Raw genomic sequence first — 22,876 nt, 5'->3', positions numbered from 1 at the left:
AGCTCTCTGCGACCCCCAGAACCGGAGATACAAAAAACAAGTTAAAATCCCCCATTAACTTTAATGCAGGATTCTCTGCCATAGCTAAAATAAATCTCTGCTTTTCACTCTTTCCCATTGAAATCAACGGGCTCCGCCGCTATAGGCTTTCAATGGAGCAACTCAGCCTTGAAGTCAATGGGCTTCGCCGCTATAGTCTTTCAATGGGGCAACTCCGCCATAGGGAATGCATGGGCCGGCGCCGCCATGGGACTCAATGGGACGACCCTCGTTGGTGAGCGCGACCCTTTACGGGGGTCCCTCATTCTCGGACCCCATGGTGGTCGGGTGTGGGGGTTCCTAGGGTCTAGGGGCAAAAAGAACTTTATTTCTGGGTGCCCTAGAACCTAAGTTTCCCACGCCAATTGTAGTTGAACTTGAACTCAGTGTGATCAAAGCTCTCTTTAAGAAAATGTTTCCGCTCTTGCAGTCTGCGGTTTGGATGGCTGCCAACCCGTTCCTGGAGGTCGGCGTCGAGGAATGCCCATTGAAACGGATGGCTCCATTGACTTACAATGAAACTGGGGAGGTGGAAACCCAGTGCCTATAGGGGGTTACATCAGGGTCAAAGGGCACAGCAACATGCGGACGCAAGAAGATTAACATGTTTTTCCCTCTCAGTAGACAGCTGCACAAGGACACTGGAAATGTGGATCATGGGTAATTCCTTCATTCAGTGGGCGCATGAATGGGTGAAGGATCAGCGGTGCGGCCAGCAGCTGTGGTTTACGGGGGAGGGGGTGAATTGGCGTTGGCTTGGGAAGAGAGGAAGGTGCTTGGTTGATCTGTAACCGGCTCTGGACAAGGCGCTAGCAGAATTTCAGGTGAAACCGGATGTTATTTTGCTACACCTCGGGGGGGAAAAACTCCACCAACACCAAAACACTAGAGTTGATTTATCGGTTACAACAGGAATGCGCCCGCTTGAAGGCGCTGTGGAGTGAGGTTGTAATCATTTGGTCCGTAATTATTCCAAGGAGACTTTTAAAGGGGCCACGGAAAGAGAAAGCCAGGAGGAAGGTAAATCAGGCCATGGGCAAAATTCATCCTCTCCAGCGGCGGTAAGACTCTTAAAGTGCAGAGAGACTGACACCAAGGAGTGCAGCTGGCACAGAAGGGACTGTGTGCATCTATCACCAAAGGGGTTGGAGGTGTTCTTAAGTAACATCAAGGGTTTTTTGCGGGAAGAATTAAGGTCAGAAGTCGCAGCTTTGGGTGGGCGTGTCGGCCCTAGGGTAGCAAGTGCCCGGCAGAGGGGCCTCCTGGTGGCGGAGCTGCCGCGCCAGCCAAGCTCAGGAGACGGAGAAAGGGTGAGGACTTTAGGGTCCGTCCCTCAGCTGGAGCCCCTAGAACAGCTCGGCAGGCTGGAGGCACCGGCTTTAGGGCCGGGCCGGCCTATGCCCAATCAACGCTGGTAAAAGGCTGGGCGCCAGCTTTAGGGCTGGGCCTAAGCTGACCCTAGGGGCGGGAAGGGGAGGGAAGCAGCTCAACATCGGCTGAATGAGGATCTCCCCCTCCCATTTTACAGTGCTTTTGGGCCAATTACTGGCTGCTGGGCAAGGACCTCCCCCCCATGCACATGCTACGGGCGGAGGGAGGGAGCGTGGCCAATCGCTGGTCACTGGGCAAGGATCTCCCCCCCATTTTGCATGAAGCATGCTTGGCTGGCGGGCAGGCTAGTAGGATTTTAACAGCGGATGTTAAAATAAAGCTGTGACCTTTTCTTCCAACATTGTGTGGTCTCCATTGTTTGGTTTAGCGTCACAAAGGAGGGGCGGCGCATAAAGCCTTTAGTACCCATAGTGGAACAGTATGGACAGTACCCATGGTGCAACAGTATGCCAGCTCCCCATTACCATCTCCAACCCCTACCTCTCTGCAAAACTCTATTTTTTTCACAAAGATGGAAAAGCATTTTTTTCACAGCTGTGCGAGGTCACCTTTCCGAATATAGACACACTGCCTTGACAGCGTGTTTGTTCAAGTACACTGTCATAGGGGAGGAGACCTGTGTGGTTTCAAAAGCTCTGCACACTATAATTCCATCTACGAAGAACTACAGAACAAGGCGAAGGGCATATGAGGTATGCTCTTCTATAGAATTCACGTGTTGCACACCACAAAATAAAACATAGCGTTTATAAAATACAATTAAAACAATTATTTTAATTGTATTAGTAAACGCAATGTTTTATTTTGTGGTGTGCAACAAGTGAATCCTCTAGAAGAACATGCCTTATATGCCTACCTTCTTCTGTAGTTATTCACTAATTCACAGTTTTAGATATATTCCATATATATTATACACCCATGTCAATTAGATTATATAGTGGTGAGAATCAACACACCCAAGGTAGGTAGCAGAGTGAAGTCAAGGTGCAGGGAACCCAAAGAGACCCCTCAATCCCTAAATATATAAGAACAAAATATAAAAGAAGGGAACCCACATACACACTCAAACAGTGGAACAGAGAAGGTATGTAAATCAAAAAAGTATTTTAAGGAAAGTAAGCAAAAAATACACCATACATTATACATAGTGAATATACATGTAACAGTGTTTCCCCCACCCAATCGCAGATAGGGGCAATTATAGGGGGTGTGGTGCATATACCTGCTGGCAACAGGAGGGCTGAGTCGTCCGCCAATGGTAGTGGGGAAACAGGAACAGGCTTCTGGGGTTCATATCCCACATATCTACTAAGCAGTGCAGCGCCTCCACATGCCGTAGACTCCAGGAACTGAAGGTGATCCTGGAGGATATTACCTCTCCCACTAGTAAGGTCACGCACCAGGCAGGAGGTATATTGCAAACAGGAACAGGTTTATTACTATACACTGTAGTAACAGGAACAAGGCAGGATCTGCCCAATATAGTCTCTCAGGATTCACCGGAGCATGGTCCCTGGACCGCCACTACAGGCAAGGGCACCTGCTGCTGTCCTAGCTCTTACATACCTCCCTAGCAGAGGCAGCGGTATGGTCTACACTGACTCTCCCCCGGAGGGAAGAGCACATGGGAAGGCCCCAATCTCAGTCTCCCAGTTGTGTGACCTGCCTTCCTCAGAGAGAAGGAAGAACCCCTAACTTTAGGGTGGTCCTGCCCTTAAGTACAGCCAAAAGGTTGGCACCCCGTTGTCCCAGCTATAACAGGATGTACCAACCCCTGCTGTCACTCAAGTGCAGTACCAAAGGTGAGGGGAGAAATCTCATACCAACTACTGGCAACCTGATAGTACCTGGGTTTACTGCCAGACCATTGAGCAGAATAATAGTCATGGGGTTACCCTGCTAGATACATATACTGATAAGTGAGCTCTAATACAAAATAGGGCTAAGGATAGAACAAAGTTAATGCAAAGAGTATTTAACTCACTATGATGGCTGTTGACTGAGCAAAAACAAAAAAGGCACAAAAGGATACTAGTGAACAAAACAGGTGGCTCACACTGGGGTAGGCAAGCCAGGAAAAAACAAAAAACTAAAGTGCTGGGGAAGAATAAAACCCACAAAATGGGGAGAGGGGAGGGGAGGCGGGTTAGTCAGTAACTTGACCAACCTGACCTGTTGGTGGCTTTGAAGACTGGAGTTGCCCACCCCTGCATCACAACTATCTTCCCATAGCTCTAACTGTCCAAAAATAATGCAGCAGTCAAAACTGGGCGGGATAGGAAGGTCTGTGTTTTATTAGGAAGATGATTTAATAGGATTTAGTACAGCTGCAAGCCTCTGCCGTGCCATCAATTTTTTTTTGGTGTCTTCTTACTTCTTGTTATAATGAAGGGCATTTGAATAGCATGTTATGTAGCTGGTAGGTTGAAAGGCTCCTGCAATTTATCAGAGCCAACTCTAGCGGGCTGGCCGCCTTAGATATATATATTTTCTGAAAATATGCACAGGTGCCCCAGACAGAAGATCTTTTATCACCGAGAGAATCAGGTGTAAGAGAAAAAGCTTTCCCCCACTTAGAGGCGAGTCCTTTTGCAAGCAGCATCTGTCTTGGTAGATAATTGTTATTCTAATGCCTCCTACAATTAATCTAAGCGTTTATGGGCGAATCCCCCTGGGCCATCCCAAAATAACCAATTTAGCTGCAAGACGAATGCTAGAACTGATGCTTTGGCATCCTAGAACCCTGCTCCAGCAATCAAGGAAGTCACATGACTGTGAATTTAGGAAGCTGCTCAGGGAGCTAACTAACCCTGAGCTTGAGTGGTATTTCACAGAACCAGAATACACATGGGGGGTGGAGAGGCTTGTTGCCAACATTGACTGACGCTCATGTCATGCCTGGAAGTATAACCAGTGTAAGTAGGAAGATCTGATTCTGTCAGCCACCCCCAGTCATTATTTTTAAGTTGGTGAATCAAGCAGAAGTATCACAAATGTTTTAAATGTAGTAGAATAGGTCGCACTAAAGCTGGACAGGACACGTCAAAAGTGGCAGGTTGGCCCTGTATCAGAGTTGGGCAAAATAGCACATTTTACTGAGATACGTTGATGTGCATAGTGTCCACAAAGAGCCACCCAAGTGTGTGAGACAGCACTGCCCCACTAAGGTGTAGAGTTGGTGCACGTGATGAGGTGCGGTATCTGCGGGTGCGCCGATGCAACAAGATGGGAGACACGGATCCAGAGTGGTGAACTGCGATGCCGTCGCCTCTACGGTGGGTGAGTCCCACGTGGATGGTACCACCTTTGATAGTCTCTGTAGTTGATGGGTGATCTGGTCCCATATCACATAATGCCAGCACAAATGCATCCTGGTTGAGTCCCTCACTCTAATGCTACAGGGGCAGTGTCCCTATCTATGGGTCTGTCCCTGCCGCAATCCCAGGGGATTGTATTTCCCCTGCGGGACTTATCTGTGATGGCCACCTGCTCTCTGCGCATGCACGAAGCCTTTCCTAATGGTAGCCACAACTAGGGAGACACACTGCGCATGCGTGGCCAATCACAACATGGAGGCGCCCTACATAGGTAGCACCGGGAACCTCCAGCGACGCCGTCGCCCGCCACCACTGCCCGTACTCTCCCCGTCCTCCACTGCCAGCCGCAGCCGCAGCGGAAGGTAAGGGTATGAAGAGGAACCCAGGGGGGAACTGTGCTATGCATATAAACCTTTTGAAGTCCTGGAAAGCTCAAGAAAGTTTGTTTGTGTCAATAGGAGAGAAGGAGTTAGATTTGGAACCACAAGTAGAAGCTGGTAGGAAAAAGGAGAGTGTCAACTGGAGGAGAATCTGTCCTTGGAACATAAAATACAGCCACGAAATACGGTGGAACAATTTTTTGATGTGTTCTCTCCATTACCAGGGAAAACATGTTTGATTGCACACCATGTCGAAACAGAACCAGGAAAGAAAGTGAAACAGAGACCTTATCGAATTCCGGAAAAATTAATGCGCTGATCTGGGAAATAGTATAATACTATATGAATAAATAAGTATATCACTTACACGGCCTTGTGTAAATGTTATTACATCATGGTATCTTTACTCTCCGTCTTTTTCTTGTAGTATGGTTTTTCTTCTCCTGCTCTCCTTTTGTCATCTCATGCTTGAATGTTCTGATATGTATCTTGCTGCAAACTTGGTTTCTTCCTCCTTGAGGTCTCCCTCTTACAGAAAAGAAGTGATTAAGTTTATGCAATAAATTAAAAGCAAAAAAGCAAAAGATCTTAGAAGCATGTGGATAGTAAGAAATATGTTAGATAATGGTATAGTGATAACTATAGCAGGGTATTATAGGAAATTTGTACCACATTTTTCCATAGTTCTTGCCCCCCTCACCAATCTAATAAGAAACGTAGCGCCCAATTAAGTCCAGTGGACCGTACAATGTGAGGAGGCGTTTCAGGGAGCGAAAAAAATACTCTGTTCAGAGCCGGTTTTACAGAGTCTGGACTTTGAGAAGCCCTTCATTCTTCAGACGGATGCCTCAGAAGTAGGGTTAGAGGCCATCTTATATCAGGAGGTAGATGGGAACAAGTGCCCGGTCCTATACCTAAGTAGGAAGGTCGGTAAAGTGGGCAGTATCAGCTTCACACAATGAAGGACACAAACCCCAGAGTCACGTGCTGGTACCTCTCCCTTCAACCCTTCTCCTTCCGGGTACAACATAGGGCTGGGAAGTTACATGCGAACGCAAGACTTGGTCGAGAGCCATAGAGAATAGTCCGCCATGCCGCGTCGTAACCTGAGTAACAGAGAGAAGAGTAAACCAGAGTAGACATCCACAAGTGGAGACTGAGCAATGTGAAAGAGGTAAGACAGGTACTATATATTGCGGCTGACCAATAGGGAGCGGAGGCTGTCCTGGAGGAGCACGAGGAGCGGTCCTGGATTGGTTCCTATGATAGGCAGCTAGGTGGGGAGCTTTAGGGTTAAGTTGTAGCCTGTGTGTGAGTTGGGGGCGTGGTTTCACTGCCAGTGCAGTGAATAAATTATCCTCGCCCGGTGAGCGCTCTATAATGTCGGAGAGCACGCGCCCGGGACCAAACTGAACCGCCAGAGTGCTGAGTGTCTGTGGGGCGGTGATGGTCTGTCGGGGACGAGGGGGGCGCTCTGCATAGCGGGAGCCGGGTGGGAAAGGCGAGGGTGCCGTCTCGCGGCAGCGGCAGCATTCAGAGGTTAGGAGGGGTCGTGCTGTGAGTGCTGCGAGCCCTGAATCCTTACAGGATACCGATTAGGTACTGTCCGGTTGTTTTGTAGACGTATGCTATTTAATTTAAAGGGAAAAAATGTTGGGAGGGATGAGCCCCCTCAACTTCACATGTGCTGCAGAGTGTACAGTCAGGAATATATAGTCCATATACTAAATGCAAAACGATTTCGGACACGCAGGAGTTTAGAAGATAATTGAAGCACAGTCTCCTGACTAGGGGAGTCCTAGTGTGGGAGTAGCCTAGCGGTATACGGAGGGCTGACCGAAGTGGTCTTGCAACCAACTCCGGACCCCTCAAACATATATATCCCGCATGTATGGCTGCTCACCTGGGGTGGCTCCAAAAAAATATATATATATATAGGAGTCACTTACTCCAATGGTACTGCTCCGTCCGGATCGGCGTGCTCCAAGCTGCTGGTGATGATGAACGGAGAAACGCTTCAATGAAGGGAGTGGATCAGCGGGCAATGCTGGCAAAAATAGGTGAGGCTGGACTGCGCTAAAAAAATGCCTTTATTAAATCATGAGCAAAGTACAGATTAAAAAGGGAGAGTCCCCCCTCAGCGCTCTAACGCGTTTCACCCCTGTGGGGCTTTGATAAAGCGTTTAGAGCGCTGAGGGGGGACTCTCCCTTTTAAATCTGTACTTTGCTCATGATTTAATAAAGGCATTTTTTTAGCGCAGTCCAGCCTCACCTATTTTTGCCAGCAGTGCCCGCTGATCCACTCCCTTCATTGAGAGTTTTTTCCATATTTAATTTAAAGACTATTTTGTTTTGTTACCGAATTACTGCAACCCCATATACTGGAAATAAAGAACTTTCGCTACAAGAAAGTGGTATGTAATCTCCTCCCTGACCACATCTACAGGGCCTCTCCGTCACAGTGTCAGTGGGGAGGGGAGAGGGATTGTGCCAGTGGGGCAGGGGGACAGAGAGTGTCAGTGGGGGGGGGGGAGGAGAGAATTTGTCAGTTGAGTGTCAGTGGGGAAGGGAGAGAGTGTCAGTGGGGGGTTTGAGTGTGTCAGTGGGTGGGAGAATGTCAGTAAGGGGAAAAAGATAGGGAGCACCCAAGCGAGGAGAGGGGGGGGGGCAAAAATATTTTCGCACAAGGCGCTGAAAGGGCTAAGGCCGACCTCTCATCTATCATCTCTCTGTAATTAATGGATATATATACAGAACATTATAATGCACAGGCTCAGCCAGTCATGGTTTTTTCTGTCCTCACTGAACATATAGAATCTTGAAAAAATAAAGCAGCACTGGCAGCTCAAAGCAGTATTTGAAATCATAGCTGAGAGGCCATGATCAGCTGTACTATTCCCCCGTGGAGTGGTCTGATCAATTTGAAGCCACATTCCCAATTAAAAATACCAGGGGCTCTACGTGTATCAAAGCACAAATACTGACTGTGTAAGTGCAAAGTCTTTATTTATATCCAAATCATGTTGAGAAATACCTGTGCCAGGCACGGGCCTATGAAGCAATCTTAGTTGCGCTATTTTTAAGTATGTCTGCGTCTGCCTGCAGTGAGCTGGGAGATTTTAGGAGCAAGTGGGGGTGGAGTTACAGGTGCATCTTACCGCAGGTGTATGTATTAAGAAATGTGTGGCTTATATTACTTTTCCTGACCGTTTGCTGCTTTGGTTCCCTCTGTTACCATAAATGTGGCGAACGTCGTTTTTTTTTAGCACCGAATACTAGCTCAGCGCGCCTCAAATACTAAAACAGCGGAAATATACTTAATAAATATGTTGCATTTCAGCCAGAAAAAAAATGTACATTTCTTTATGCAAATCCCTCAGCGCAGACCACTTTCTTAATACATAGACCCCCCAGATCTTTTCTCTGTACAAACTATCTTTATTCTGTCTTTTTCTGCAATGCAATTAAAAAGGAAATCCTGCTGAGGAAACAGCACACAGTTTTGCCCTATCTGTTAATTTATTTATTTTCCTTTCCACTCTTTTAGCATCATCAATTCTAAAACCAAAACCTCTTGGGCTGGCCAAAAAATGGCATGTATCTTAAACGCAACTTATTTATAAGGTGTATTTATATTGTTTTAGAAGTTGGCACATGCTGAACAAGTATTTTGCGCTAACCCCCCCCCCCTATCCACCACCTTTAAGATGATGCAAAAAAAGGTCAAAAAAGTAACACACATTTTTTAATACATAGACCTGCGCCAATATGCACCTGTATGTATTTATGTATGTATGTATGTATGTATGTATGTATCAGTTTGCGTTGCTTAGTGAATCCCGCAGAAGGGCAGGATTCAGCACAAACAGCTGATCGTACGAGCAAAGTTGGACTCAAGAAAAACCCCGTTTTAGTGCGCAAAGTGCCTGTTTGCGCGTCTTAGTGCATAGCGCTCGGCGGAACTTCACGTTCTAAAAGCACTTTGCGCTCTTAAAACGACTTATCACTGCTTAGTGCATAGCCCCCATAGACCTGCGCCAATATGCACCTGTATGTATGTATGTATGTATGTATGTATATCTTTATTTATATAGCACCATCCAGGTACATAGTGCTTTACAATACACGTGACATAATATTATTTGATAAAGCGCCTTGTGCGCGAAACATGTCAGAGTGCTTGTCCGGACCTTGTTTTCATGTTCTTTTAAGTTAATAAATCTTTGAAATATACACCTCATGTCCCACGTTACATTGGTGAGGCTGTGCTCCGGTTCCTGATTTGGATCCCTTTCTAATATTATAATACAATGGGAATAAGCGCTTCAGAGAAAACAATAGGAAACGAAGTCCCTGCCCCGAAGAGCTTACAATCTAAGTGGTAAGTGGGGAGCGCATATAGAGACAGAAGGCGGGTGTTAATGTACGTGCATCTGCTAGGATCATGGTCAGTGCATATGAGATGTCCAGTATCAGCCCCCAGAGGTATACATATGCTTTGTTAATGAGGTGTGTTTTAAGTAGGTCCGAAAGGTGGCCCTAACTTGCTTGGTTACTAAATCCCTCATCTCACCACATGTAGGTACAGGTATTATCAGCGTGAGCTGTAACAAAGTAACGATTTTGCGATAAAATCTGCCGTTTGCTGCAGAGCCCAACATCTTTGGGATTATTTTTCCACTCATCGTCTTCATTTTATCCTTATTGCCCTTTATAATATCCGGTTTTATCTGCCTTGCTATTTTCTCATTCACAAGTCACCTCTCTTTGTAAAAGTGCATTGATTTGCTGTGAAATATACAATGAAAAGGAAAAAAAATAGGTATTGTAGTATGATACTATTTATTGGATCATGCTACCTATTATTTTTTCTTCCATGAAAGGACCATAGCAATAGAGTCACTATTTTGGTTCATTGGGTATTTTATTTATTTATAAACCCTCCCCGGAAGAAGTTCCCTTGTTGGAACGAAACGCGCGTCGGGATGACGTCATAGCGACGCCGGCTGTACTGTTGCAGTGTCAAACTCATAGGAGTTTGTTCACGTCCTGTAGATTAGCTTTAAACTTTGATGTGGGCCACAGATGTGGATCCCACTAGCTAGAAACTAGGCATATGAGAGCCTCTGCTGGCACTGGCTAGCCCTAAGTATATATACACAGCAGGGCTGTGACAACATCTCTCCCCCCCCTCTGGAAGGAGCTGACAAAGTGTGAATCCTGGCTATTAGTCTGGAGTATTCTCATGAGGTTAATAACGGGGTATACTTACCTGCACCCACCTCCTAGCAGCGCTCCCATTGAATTGTCATCGGGGGGGTCTTTTCCCTATTTGGGTCTGCATTTGGCTCCCTGTGTATGTAGCAGTGTTATGCACCTCACTGCAGCCTTGTAACACAGAGTTGCACCACCAATGCACTACTAATGCTCCCAGTGCCTGTGTATTATAACACCTGTGTAGAGTGCACATCAGTTGTTTCCCCCACAGGGTCATATACATTGTGCATCCACTATATTCATACACTAGTGTTGTGAGAATCTACAGTCTCTCGTATCTACTGTGCATCACACGAGTTATGACACTATCTGGTCATTCAGAGTGAATGCACATCAGAACTGCACAGTACACTTTTTAGGTTTTAAATATATTTGTTTTGTTTGCATTTTTCAATAAATAAAAGTTTATTATTTTTATTAGTAGGGCTGAGTGCATCACATAGGGTTCTTTCCCTCTCCTCCTATACGCTAAGTTTCACCCTGATAGCACCTCCCTAGAAAGTCTATTTTGAGCTGAGCAGGATTCTTCCCTCCCTACCCCTCACCCCCCCCCCTTCCCCCACTGACTGCATACACCTCGTGTCCCACGTTACATTGGTGAGGCTGTGCTCCGGTTCCTGATTTGGATCCCTTTCTAATATTATAATACAATGGGAATAAGCGCTTCAGAGAAAACAATAGGAAACGAAGTCCCTGCCCCGAAGAGCTTACAATCTAAGTGGTAAGTGGGGAGCGCATATAGAGACAGAAGGCGGGTGTTAATGTACGTGCATCTGCTAGGATCATGGTCAGTGCATATGAGATGTCCAGTATCAGCCCCCAGAGGTATACATATGCTTTGTTAATGAGGTGTGTTTTAAGTAGGTCCGAAAGGTGGCCCTAACTTGCTTGGTTACTAAATCCCTCATCTCACCACATGTAGGTACAGGTATTTTCAGCGTGAGCTGTAACAAAGTAACGATTTTGCGATAAAATCTGCCGTTTGCTGCAGAGCCCAACATCTTTGGGATTATTTTTCCACTCATCGTCTTCATTTTATCCTTATTGCCCTTTATAATATCCGGTTTTATCTGCCTTGCTATTTTCTCATTCACAAGTCACCTCTCTTTGTAAAAGTGCATTGATTTGCTGTGAAATATACAATGAAAAGGAAAAAAAATAGGTATTGTAGTATGATACTATTTATTGGATCATGCTACCTATTATTTTTTCTTCCATGAAAGGACCATAGCAATAGAGTCACTATTTTGGTTCATTGGGTATTTTATTTATTTATAAACTGTTTTACCAGGAAATAGTACATTGAGAGTCACCTCTCGTTTTAAGCATGTCCTGGGCATAAAGTTACTGTATTATGATGACAATGCATTGTGCTTTTCAGTATAATAAATTTTGGGAGAGTGTGTATCTTGAGTTTTATTTTCCTATCAGTGTTTGAACTGGGTTTCTGAAAAAGTCTTTGTTTGCCTCTACCTGTTCTTTATGCTTTGAGATTGCCTTATGTACAAGATATTAAAGGTTTTGTGCCAAATATTCCAGCCCTGTCCTGGCATGAGTCCCTAGCTTCATTGTCCCTGCTGTTTTCCCCCAGGTGTGGCTTGGCACTTCACCGAGTCTCACTGTTCCCCAGCTGGGGGTGTCTAGGGTCTCTCATATTTTAAAATAACTTGCTCAGTGAGCTAAAAAAATGATTGTTTGTTTCATTCAATAGGAGCTCCATGCTGTCACATTCTCTCAGTGTCCTTCTCCCCCTCTCCTGCACAGAATGTTTGATGTGGTCTGCGCTGTGTTAATCAAAAGTGACAGGAGAGGAGGTCAAATAGCATTCCTACATTATCTAAGGTAATAGGATTTAGGGCTTGTCTTTTTATCTGCCCACCTTAAAAAAAAAAATATATATATATATATATATATATATATATATATATATATATATATAAAGGCAGGGGTGCAGACCTGTGCTATATATATATATATATATATAGCACAGGTCTGCACCCCTGCCTTTCAGCCATTATCACCTAGCATACAGTGCTCCCACTGCAGCAAGGGATTCTGGGAAATGACATGCAAATGAACACACCTATCACCTTTGCCTGGAATATCCATACACATGGAGCCCATTTAAGCAGTTTTTTTTTTTTTTCAAACGTTTTTATTGTTTTTTTTGTAGTATCACATTAAGGGCGCTATGCACTAAGCAGTGATAAGTCGTTTTAAGAGCGCAAAGTGCTCTTAGAACGTGAAGTTCCGCCGAGCGCTATTCACTAAGCCGCGCAAACAGGCACTTTGCGCTCCAAAACTGACTTTTCGTGAAATTTTTTCAAAGTCCAACTTTGCTCGTCCGATCAGCTGTTTGCGCTGAATCCTGCCCTTCTGCGGGATTCACTAAGCAACGCAAACTGATCGTACATGAAAGTTGCGCTGAATAAAGCTCACCAGCTAAAGGCAGGTGATAAAAAAAGCAGGACTTTGAAAAAATTCTTTGTTTACCTTTTTGCAGGCGCAAAACCCATACAACAGGCCGGCGGGTGTCCCCGACTAACCCCGCGGGAGTCCGGGTCGCAGGAGTGCTGGGGTCCCTGCGGGAGTGCTGGGGTCCCCGCGGGAGTCCGGGTGTCCCCGCGGCTGTCCCGGTGGTCCCCGCAGGAGTCCCGGGGTACCCGCAGGCCTGCGGTACCAATGTTGCGCCTCCAAAAATAATAAACAATATTTATAACTAAATACACCCCCCTAACACATAAATACAGTAATGAGCAAAATTACTATTATCCACATATGGATAATAATGCATTTGCCCATTTTAAATACATATAACTTTCAATAAATACAGTAAAAACATATTACACTTACCTTTTACAGGCACCCACAATGAAGGCCGTCTTCATCCTCATCTTCATCCTGCCCATGTCCCTCCGGTGCTGCAAAACATACACAAGAATAAAAACAGCCAATGTAATGTCCCCTAACCCCTTAATCACCATAGCGGTTATTAACCGCTACAGTCATTAAGGGGTTAACCCACCCTCACCCACCACTCGGGAGGCCTACATACCCTCCCCCACTACCCCCCCACCCCGTGAGGCCTAACCACCCTCACCCACTGCCCAGCCGGGAGGCCTACCCACATACCCTTGGGGCCAATACCCCCTCCCCCCACCCCCAGTTCCCACAATAAAAACAATACACAGCCCCAAAATAAACATCATTATATGTATTAAATACATAACCCACCCCCTGTGCCTCCCCATAAATACATGATTTATTATTTCACATACAGGGTTAATACCCTAGGCCCACGGGAGTCCCTGGTGGGCCTGACGGGTCACCTCACAGACCTACAGGTGACCAGCATCTTGTTTCACACAGGGTCTGGAGGCCTGTTGGTGGTTCCCGCCAGGCGCCATGGTCCACAAGGTGGTCTTCGTGGGACACAATGGGGTCTCCACGGTAGGCCCGCGGATGTCTTGGGGGGCCCCGGGTCAGACCCACAGGTGTCTGAGGCCTTGAGTGGTTCCCACGGGGGTCTGGGGACCCACGGGTGGACCCTACGTGTCCACGGTGCCCCCACAGATGTGGGGCCACCGGTTCTTCCCCGCAGGTGTCCCCGTGGACCCGGCAGCCTGGTACCCGTGAGAAGCCCAAGGATACCGCAGGTGGTCTCCAGAGGTTTCCCGCAAACCAAAAGGAACCAACCCTGTATGTAAAAAAAATAAACCGGACCTATACATTCAATACATCAATCCCCCCCCCCCCCCCCCAACACATACAGTACAATAATGTGCAAAATAACTATTATCCAGGTATGGATAATAGATAATTTGCCCATTATGAAACACATTAAACATGCATAAATCAAAACATGAATTCTTAATCTTAAAATCACCACATTGCATGTTACAATTAATCCAGCTGCACTTGTAAAAATAAAACAACAAACCAGCAGCTACACAAATGTATATGAAATGTCACACATTTGCATTGAGTGTGTACATGATGCAATTAATCTGTGCCAAGACTGACGGGAAGGATTGCAAAAAGAAGAAAGAAGACACCGTTACGGATTGTAAGGGTTTATTATTTTATGGTTACCTGTGGATTGGTTCCAGTGCTTCCGGGTCGCCTGGATTTCGGTGAGTGGGCATCTAATGGTGAGTAAACAAAAGAAAAGTTTATTATTTTTACTTTTACAGGTTTTTGTGATTTTTTATTCATGTCTTTTATTTTTTCGTTCCCATGTAATGCCCCTGAATGTATCTATGTCCCTATGTATATACATACATTCACGGACACTGAATGGGTGTATTCTATGTGATTTTTGGATGTAAATGCATTGTTTTTTATGCACTATTATTGCCCATGTATGTTATGTATATCTATCTACATGGATAGACATACAGGGATAATAATTGATTGTTTTGCTAATGTTTATGTTATTTTCATGTATGTCTAATGTATTTAGCAGCTGTATTTATACATTGGTGTGAATAATGTAATTTGTATTTAGTTACAGGTTATTTTTAATGGCTTCTTTCTGGTAGTTAGATTAGAATGATGGTGGTTACTTTCAATTAGAATTGTTTTGGCAATGGTTTGGCTTTAGGAATTCAATAGGGAATTGTATAATTGATTAGTATTGTATTGTAATTGGTTTAGGAAATGGATTAATTGATTGATGGTAATTGTATTGATGTTGCTTAGTTTCTATTTGATTTTAATGATGGCATTGGTGGTTAGGGGACATTGTTCCTAGTGTTTTTTATTGTTACATATATTTTGCATAGTGTTAAATGATGCACAGATTAATTGCATCATGTACACACTCAATGCAATTGTGTGACATTTCATATACATTTGTGTAGCTGCTGGTTTGTTGTTTTATTTTTACAAGTGCAGCTCGATTCATTGTAACATGCAATGTGGTGATTTTAAGATTAAGAATTCATGTTTTGATTTATGCATGTTTTATGTGTTTCATAATGGGCAAATAATATATTATCCATAGCTGGATAATAGTTATTTTACACATTATTGTACTGTATGTGTTGGGGGGCGGGGGGGATGTGTGTTGTATATTGCTATGTTTATTGGGGGCAATTGTCCCCAATAAACATGCTATTGTGCCTTAACCCCTTCATTGCCTTAGCGGATAGCCGCTAAGGTAATGAAGCTGCTTTAATGTATTTTTATTAATAGTGTGCGGGAGCAGGGGGTCCCCTGAGCTGAACCGCATTGATTTCTGCCTCAGGGATCCCCTGCTTCCCGAGTTACAGGCCCCGGTTTGGGGCATCGGTGCCAGTGTCGCCGCCATCTTTATAGCGTCCACGTCGCGTCTTGGACGCTATAAAGATGGCGGTGACATTGGCCTCCGATGCCCCATACCGGGGCCTGTAACTCTGGAAGCAGGGGGTCTCTGAGGCAGAAATCAATGCGGTTCAGCTCAGGGGACCCCCAGCTTCTGCACACTATTATTAAAATGTACATTAATGCAGCTTCATTACCATTGCAGATAGCCGCTACGGTAAGGAATTATTGTTTATTGTTATGTGTGTTTTGACAGTAGTGTAGATGTGTAGGGGGTCTCCAGAGCTGAACCTCATTGGTTTCAGGTCCGAGGACCCCCTACTTCAGGAGGTACACGCCCCTTTATGGGGTGCCGGTATCCCCTGCAGAATGTAAATAACCCGGTCGGCTATAAAGTGCAGGGGATACCGTCACCCCATAACGGGGCCTGTAGTTCCTGAAGTAGGGTGTCCTAGGACCTGAAACCAATGCGGTTCAGCTCCGGAGACCCCCTGCTCATGTACACTATTATTAAAATATATATATTTAGTGTACGATCGCCTGTAACAGCCTTGCATGGAGATGGCAAATCTCCATGCAAATGTTACATGCGGCTTTTTTTCCTATCAGCTAGCGTACGGGAAGTTTCAGTACGCTAGCAGGGGGAAAAAACCTTGCACGCACGATAAGCCAGTTTTGGGCACGTCCGATAGAAAATGGGCTGAGGGCCTTAGTGAATCGCGCCGCCGGCTTCATTTTTTATCAATCGTGCTAATTTTTTTCAGGCCGGCGCGAAACCACGGAGCTTAGTGCATAGCCCCCTTAGACTTTGAAACAGGAAGAACAATGTACGTAGATTTTGTTCGAACAACAGAACTATCTTTCTTTGTATTTAAACATATATTCTGGTTATAAGGTCTTAAGACATTTCATTAAAGCCAACACAAGCTCCATCTTAGCTTTAGAACATTTAGATACTTCTAGGCCTCCAATCGGGAGGCGGCTACCTTCAAAGTCTTTAATCGCTTCATTACTTGAAAGGGGAGAAAAGAACAGAATAAGAGAGAGGGGGAAGAGGAAAGGGTAAGAATGGAGGGGGGAAGGGAAGGGAGACAAGGGAAAGGGCTCATCCCCTTTATCTCCCCAGCGTCGGCTCCGGTACTAGGTTTTCCCTTTGGTTGAGATATATTCCTGGGCTCTATTTTTCTAGTTCTCAGGCCATGCGTCCCAGACCTTATAATACAGTTCTGTTTTCTGGGTTAGGCCGAGTCCATAGAAGGACAGACCGTGCTGAGGCGTGCGGACGCTCCGCGCTGAGCCCCTGCATCCTCAATGAGGATGCCTTGAGAGGGGGCTCACGCGAGCGTCCGCAGACGTGCTGAGGAGTTGGAGGTTTCAGCCGAGCGCCAAGCTGTTTTTCAGCGCGCTGTCGGCTGAAAACCTCCAATCACAGCACAGCAGTGTCGACGTCATGGTGCCGTGACGTCGACGTCAGTGCGTCGCGGGCGATTGGCCCAGCGACGTCACTGCCCCGCCTCCAACCACCTCCCCCACGGCTCCGATCGCGCCCGCTGGCTCGCCTGTATGGGCATGAAATCGCCCAGATTTCAGCAGGCGAGCCTCAGCGTCAGCGCGGTTCAGATCGCCTCACCCCTCTATGGCCCGGGCCTAGGGCTGAGAGGAGCTCCATCATTCTGACCTCCTTAACTCTGCGGATAACCTTTTGCTTTGATGGGGCTTTCAGTTTTTTCCATGCAGCTGCTATTGAGCAGCATGCTGTGGTGAGAATGAATGCCACCAATTTCCTTTGAGGGGTCAGGAGTCCTTCTATGGGTTTGGCTAGTAGACACAGCTTTTAAGCATGGGACTAGCAAAGCAAGTCAAACCACTCACAGACATGTTTCAACCTTGATGGGTATCATCAGTTTGAGGTTGGTTTATACTTGCTTTGCAATATTTCTAGGCTGGGTAGGTTTACCATATACATTTGAAGTTATGGTGGGTGAAAAAAGCAATGATGCATCTCCTTAAATGGGCTCCATGTGTATGGATATTCCAGGCAAAAGGTGACACATTGTATGTTCATTTGCATGTCATTTCCCAGAATCCCTTGCTGCAGTGGGAGCACTGTATGCTAGGTGATAATGGTTGAAAGGCAGGGTTGCAAACCTGTCTAAGACATGTGAATGTGCTCACAAGTGATATTCTTTATTGGCTATATGCTAACGGTGGAGGTTTTTTATTGCCTTTTTCACCCACCATAACTTAATATGTGTGTGTGTGTGTGTGTGTGTGTGTGTGTGTGTGTGTGTGTGTGTGTGTGTGTGTGTGTGTGTGTGTGTGTGTGTGTGTGTGTGTGTGTGTGTGTGTGTGTGTGTGTGTGTGTGTGTGTGTGTGTGTGTGTGTGTGTGTGTGTGTGTGTGTGTGTGTGTGTGTGTGTGTGTCTTTATTATTATTATATGTTATTTTTATATATAATTTTTTACAAATGTGTTGGAGCAGCGCCTCAAACAAACTTGTCTCTACTTTGATACATAGGCCCCAACGTGTCTTGATCCCCAAACAATTTCATGTATAATCCCTCTGTGCCAATCCAAATACAGCTGAACCCCGTTATAACGCGATCCGTTACAACGCGAATCCGCTTATAACGCGATGCAAGGGTGGCTCCCAATTTTCGCATTTATGAATACTTTACAACACGACTATTGGTATCTTAAATACTTTCTTGTACAATGCATACAATTGTACATTATTTCTAACCCAATCCGCTTATAACGTGATGTGATTCTTTGGACCCCGTGACAAGGGGGTTGAGCTGTATGTATGTTTTCTCTCAATTCATAAGTACAGTAGAGACACACGTCTTTTAGTGGTAAAAGACCTGGTCATTCGGAAGAGACAAACTTCTTGATATCTCTAGGCTTGTGCTCCTCAGAAATGACCACCAGATGTACATGATCTTGTTGCAATGTTTTCCATATTGTCCACTTTGGCAAGCAACAAGGTATTTTGCCGTTTTCCCCGCATCAATAGATAGGGCATGTGAAGTGACTTGATCATGCAGGACTGAATGCCCAATGTTGTTCTAGTTCTGATAGTTTAGTATTTTGTTGTGACAGTTGTTGTTTGATCTCGGAAAGGTCCTCTCTCAACAGGGAGACATTTTCATGGAGCATAGACTGATATGATGACTTGGCGAGGCCGCAATTTTTTTTAGATGACTGAAATTGTACTAAGGGTTACACATATGTTGAACATTACCAACCCAAAATCATATCACTTTTAAGGAGTTGGGGTGCAGTCATCCTCAAGTTTTCATTGTGACAGCATATATTTTATGCATGATATAATTTTACAGCATTCAACTTAATTAGAGACGGTCAGCAACTTTCATTGAAAAATAAAGTTTTTTTTGAATAGTGCTTAATGATAGACAAAATATAACAATGTGGTGGAGAGCCAGGTGTTCCAAAGACAAATAGTCCAGAACCTTTACAGCTTCTTAGCAGCACATGCACATTAGAATAAAACCTTCAGGTCATCCAATGTACAGGAGAAGGTAGAAGAAACACACCACTCAGTGAACAGACGAGACAGTTTCAATCATGGAGAAGTCATTGTTTTTAGAATCTTACTGGCTCTTCCAAACATCAGGTAGAAGACACGGTTCAGGTTGCCGTAAATTGTGTCTCGCCAGTGGAATGATACTAGTGATCCAGCCGGTTCACATCATTAGGCCCCAAAACAGACCAGTTTGTATGAGCTGTAATATAATCAGTAGGTGAAAGAGAGAATCTCTCTCTTTCTCAAAAAGCACTGTGCCGTAGTAGCGGGAACTGTGGCCATGTGGTAGGCTGTGTCGGACCATTTCATCGGGGTCTGGCAAACATCTAGTTCTGTCCTCATAATGCAATACCATAAAATGTCCACCAGGCTGGAGACATTAAAAGACTACAACTCCCAGATGCCTGGCAGCCTAGGAATCACCCACTTCCTGCTATGAGGCCTATGTAAGGTCCTGAAGTTGCAACCCCCAGGACGTTGCAATTCAGTTTTTGTTTTGCCCACGATCCTGGACTTGTTTTTCAGATAAGTATTGCCTGCTATACTGTGTAAGACCTTGGATCTACTCTGGACTTTGCCTTGCTTAACCCCTTAAGTACCTTGCCTGCTATATTGTATATGACGATGGATCTGTACATGACCTTGCTTTGCCTAACCCCTCATGTTAACTTGCTTGATAAACCTTTGAATGACCATGGATTGATTTGAACTCTGCTCCATCTAATACTTTTCCCTGATTTTCCATCCTGAGTTTCTGTCATCCCCAGCGTTATCAAAGGCCGCATGTTACATAGTTACATAGTAGATGAGGTTGAAAAAATACTTTCGTCCATCAAGTTCAACCTATGCCAAATTTAGACAACAGATACTTTATCCTATATCTATACTTACTTATTGATCCAGAGGAAGGCAAACAAAAAACCCCAGATACATATCATCCAATGATATCTAATAAAGGGAAAAAATAAATTCCTTCCTGACTACAAGAATTGGCAATCGGATTAATCCCTGGATCAACAGCCTTCCCATGTATACTTATTTGGTATACAGTATAAATTGAAACCAGTCGCTGGACTACCAGAGAAGGTATTTTTGGATCAATACAGACCTTTTGATTTAGAACTCTGTCCATCTGTCCTACATCTAAGAAACTTTTAAGGACACAATATGAAAGGAGGCAGCCAATTGATAGCGGCCAGATTGGGAGCTTCAAGATTAGAAGCCCATAAACAGAAAATCTTAATGTTAAATGATTTCAATGAGTGATGAAGTTAAGACCCCCCCCCCCTAACTAAATCTATGGGACCATGGGGGGGTAAATGTATGTAAGATGTACTGTCACTGAGTGAGAACTGATCCAACTGAATGCCACTCTACAGGCCTGTCAATGGAGGTCCTTTTTTAAAGGTCAAGGAAAAACACAGCTGTTTGTTGATATCAATGTTTCTCCAAAAATATTTGATAATTATTTTATGGTTAAGGAACCCTATACTTATATTGTGAAAGTCTGCGGAAGCCCAACTTTCTTACTGTTTTTACCTCGCACACAATGCCCTCCTCCCCCATTTGTACTCACAACTCCCTCCCCCGTTTTTACTCATAACATTCTCTTTCAGTGCCAAGACGGTGATGCAAGAGGGCCCATCAAGGCGACCGATACAGGCGTGACTTCCAGCTTGGCCTAACTTGTGGGTTCCCTCACCTGCTGGGTAGATCTCTAATGAGCAAATTGCACTGAACCCTTTAGGGATGCCCACGGAACTCGAGGGCTTCGCAGAACCCTGGATGAAAAACACTGACCTAAGGGAATGAGGGAGATTTCTTCATTTACCACTGACTTGCATTGGAATGATATAATTTTTATAAGGGACAAAGTAGAAACATTATGGATTTTTAAAATCCATTTTATGGAGTCCATGTGTTAATTACAAGGGGTCGGTTTGGCTCATAGGATGACAGGGCAGCAATTTCCCCCTAATGTTTTTATGCATTTATTTTATGACTTATCTGCATTAGGAGCAGGTTTTGATGCCACCAGTCTTCCAGTTCAGAGAATCTGTAGCCTTGTTCTTCCCGGAAACATTCCTCTAATTCAACAGCTCCCTGGCATGATGGCAGCCATGTTTATTTTATCAAAAGAACCAGGAAGAGTTGGTTGGCAGAACCTGGGGGCACATTTTGTAAGACTTTTGTGCAAATACTGGCAAACATTTCAAAGCTCTTTTCTGGAATATTTGGTAGGAAAATAAGGGAGATCTGGCCAGCTTCCATTGACGTATGACAATGGGACAACTTATTCAGGGAGATAGTTAAACCGTTTTAGATTGCATGGCGAATTGTGTATGAGGAAGAGTTGGTCCAGAATAATCATGCTCCAGATCCCCCAGGGAATGTAAGTGAAGAAAAAAAATAGGAATTAAAAAAAAAAGAGATGGCTGCTACAAAGGGGTTAAACATTTCCATCTCACCTCTCCCCCCAGCTCCTTGCCAGCAGACAGACACCATAAGTACAAAAAGAGTGGAAGCAGCATGTTCTGCGTCGCTTCTAATTAGCAGATTCTTTCATCTCTCTGCAGGTTTTTTTTTCTCTCTTCTCTTTCAGGCAGAAATCAATAGAGGGTGAGATTTCTTACCCCGCTGATGCTGGCTGTCTACATAGTGGTTTCAAAAAGATGAGTTTTCCCCGTAAGAGGCAGTGGGATGCAGAGTTGGGCCAGATGGTTAAAAAAAAAAAAGGCATTAGCCTTGTAGAATCCTTCTTTCCAGATGTTGAGGTTGCCTTAATTCCTGTCCTTCAGAGGGGCCTCCCATCCAATGCTTCCTTATCTCCTTTGGGTGATCCAAGACGAAGTCACTACGCCTTGGAGTCTGGCACTCCGGGGCCCCATGACATAGTGGCCCACAGACAGCGGCGGATTTGAAGATCCTTGCTGCCTCCTTGCTGGCGCCCTCCTTTCCGAATCAAAACGTCAAATGGCCATGGCAACGCGACGTCATGAAGTAATTTTACGTGGCGGCGTCATGTTACCATGGCAACGAGACACCATGTGACGTCCCCGGGATCATTTGACGCTGCAATTTGGAAGGAGAAGGAGGGATGGCAGCACGGAGGCGGCTGCCACAGGCAAGTACCTTCCCATCAGGCCCGATAGGCCTCAGAGCGTGGCATCTCTGTAGGGGGGGTGGACATTTTTGCTGCCCCAAAATGCTGCCACCCTAGGCCCAGGCCTTTCGGGCCTAATGGGAAATCCGCCACCGCCCACAGAGCTTTCCCACAGAGCTTTCCCACAGAGCTTTCCCACGGAGCTTTCCCACAGAGCTTTCCCACGGAGCTTAGGACATGATCGGAAGTAAAGGGACATTGTAGTGGAGGACTCCCCCTCTTCCTCTTCCAGGTTAAGGTCCGCCACCGTCACGTGAGCCCGTTGGGTCGGAGAGGGCCAAGGTGTCACTGGTACCGCGACCCATCAGGCACTCAAAGGGGTAATATCCCTTTTGCCGGCTCTTAACTAAGCTGCTCTCTGCTGAAAAATGAGACAGAACGTTAGCAAACAGGGAAGTGAAAAACAGAGAATAATAAAAGGCCCTGTACCAATATTTTGCAGCAGATTGCCTTTTATT

The sequence above is a fragment of the Ascaphus truei genome, chromosome 5 (genome assembly GCF_040206685.1).
Source record: "Ascaphus truei isolate aAscTru1 chromosome 5, aAscTru1.hap1, whole genome shotgun sequence".
Classification (NCBI taxonomy): Eukaryota; Metazoa; Chordata; class Amphibia; order Anura; family Ascaphidae; genus Ascaphus; species Ascaphus truei.
This window is presented reverse-complemented; position numbering follows the sequence as displayed.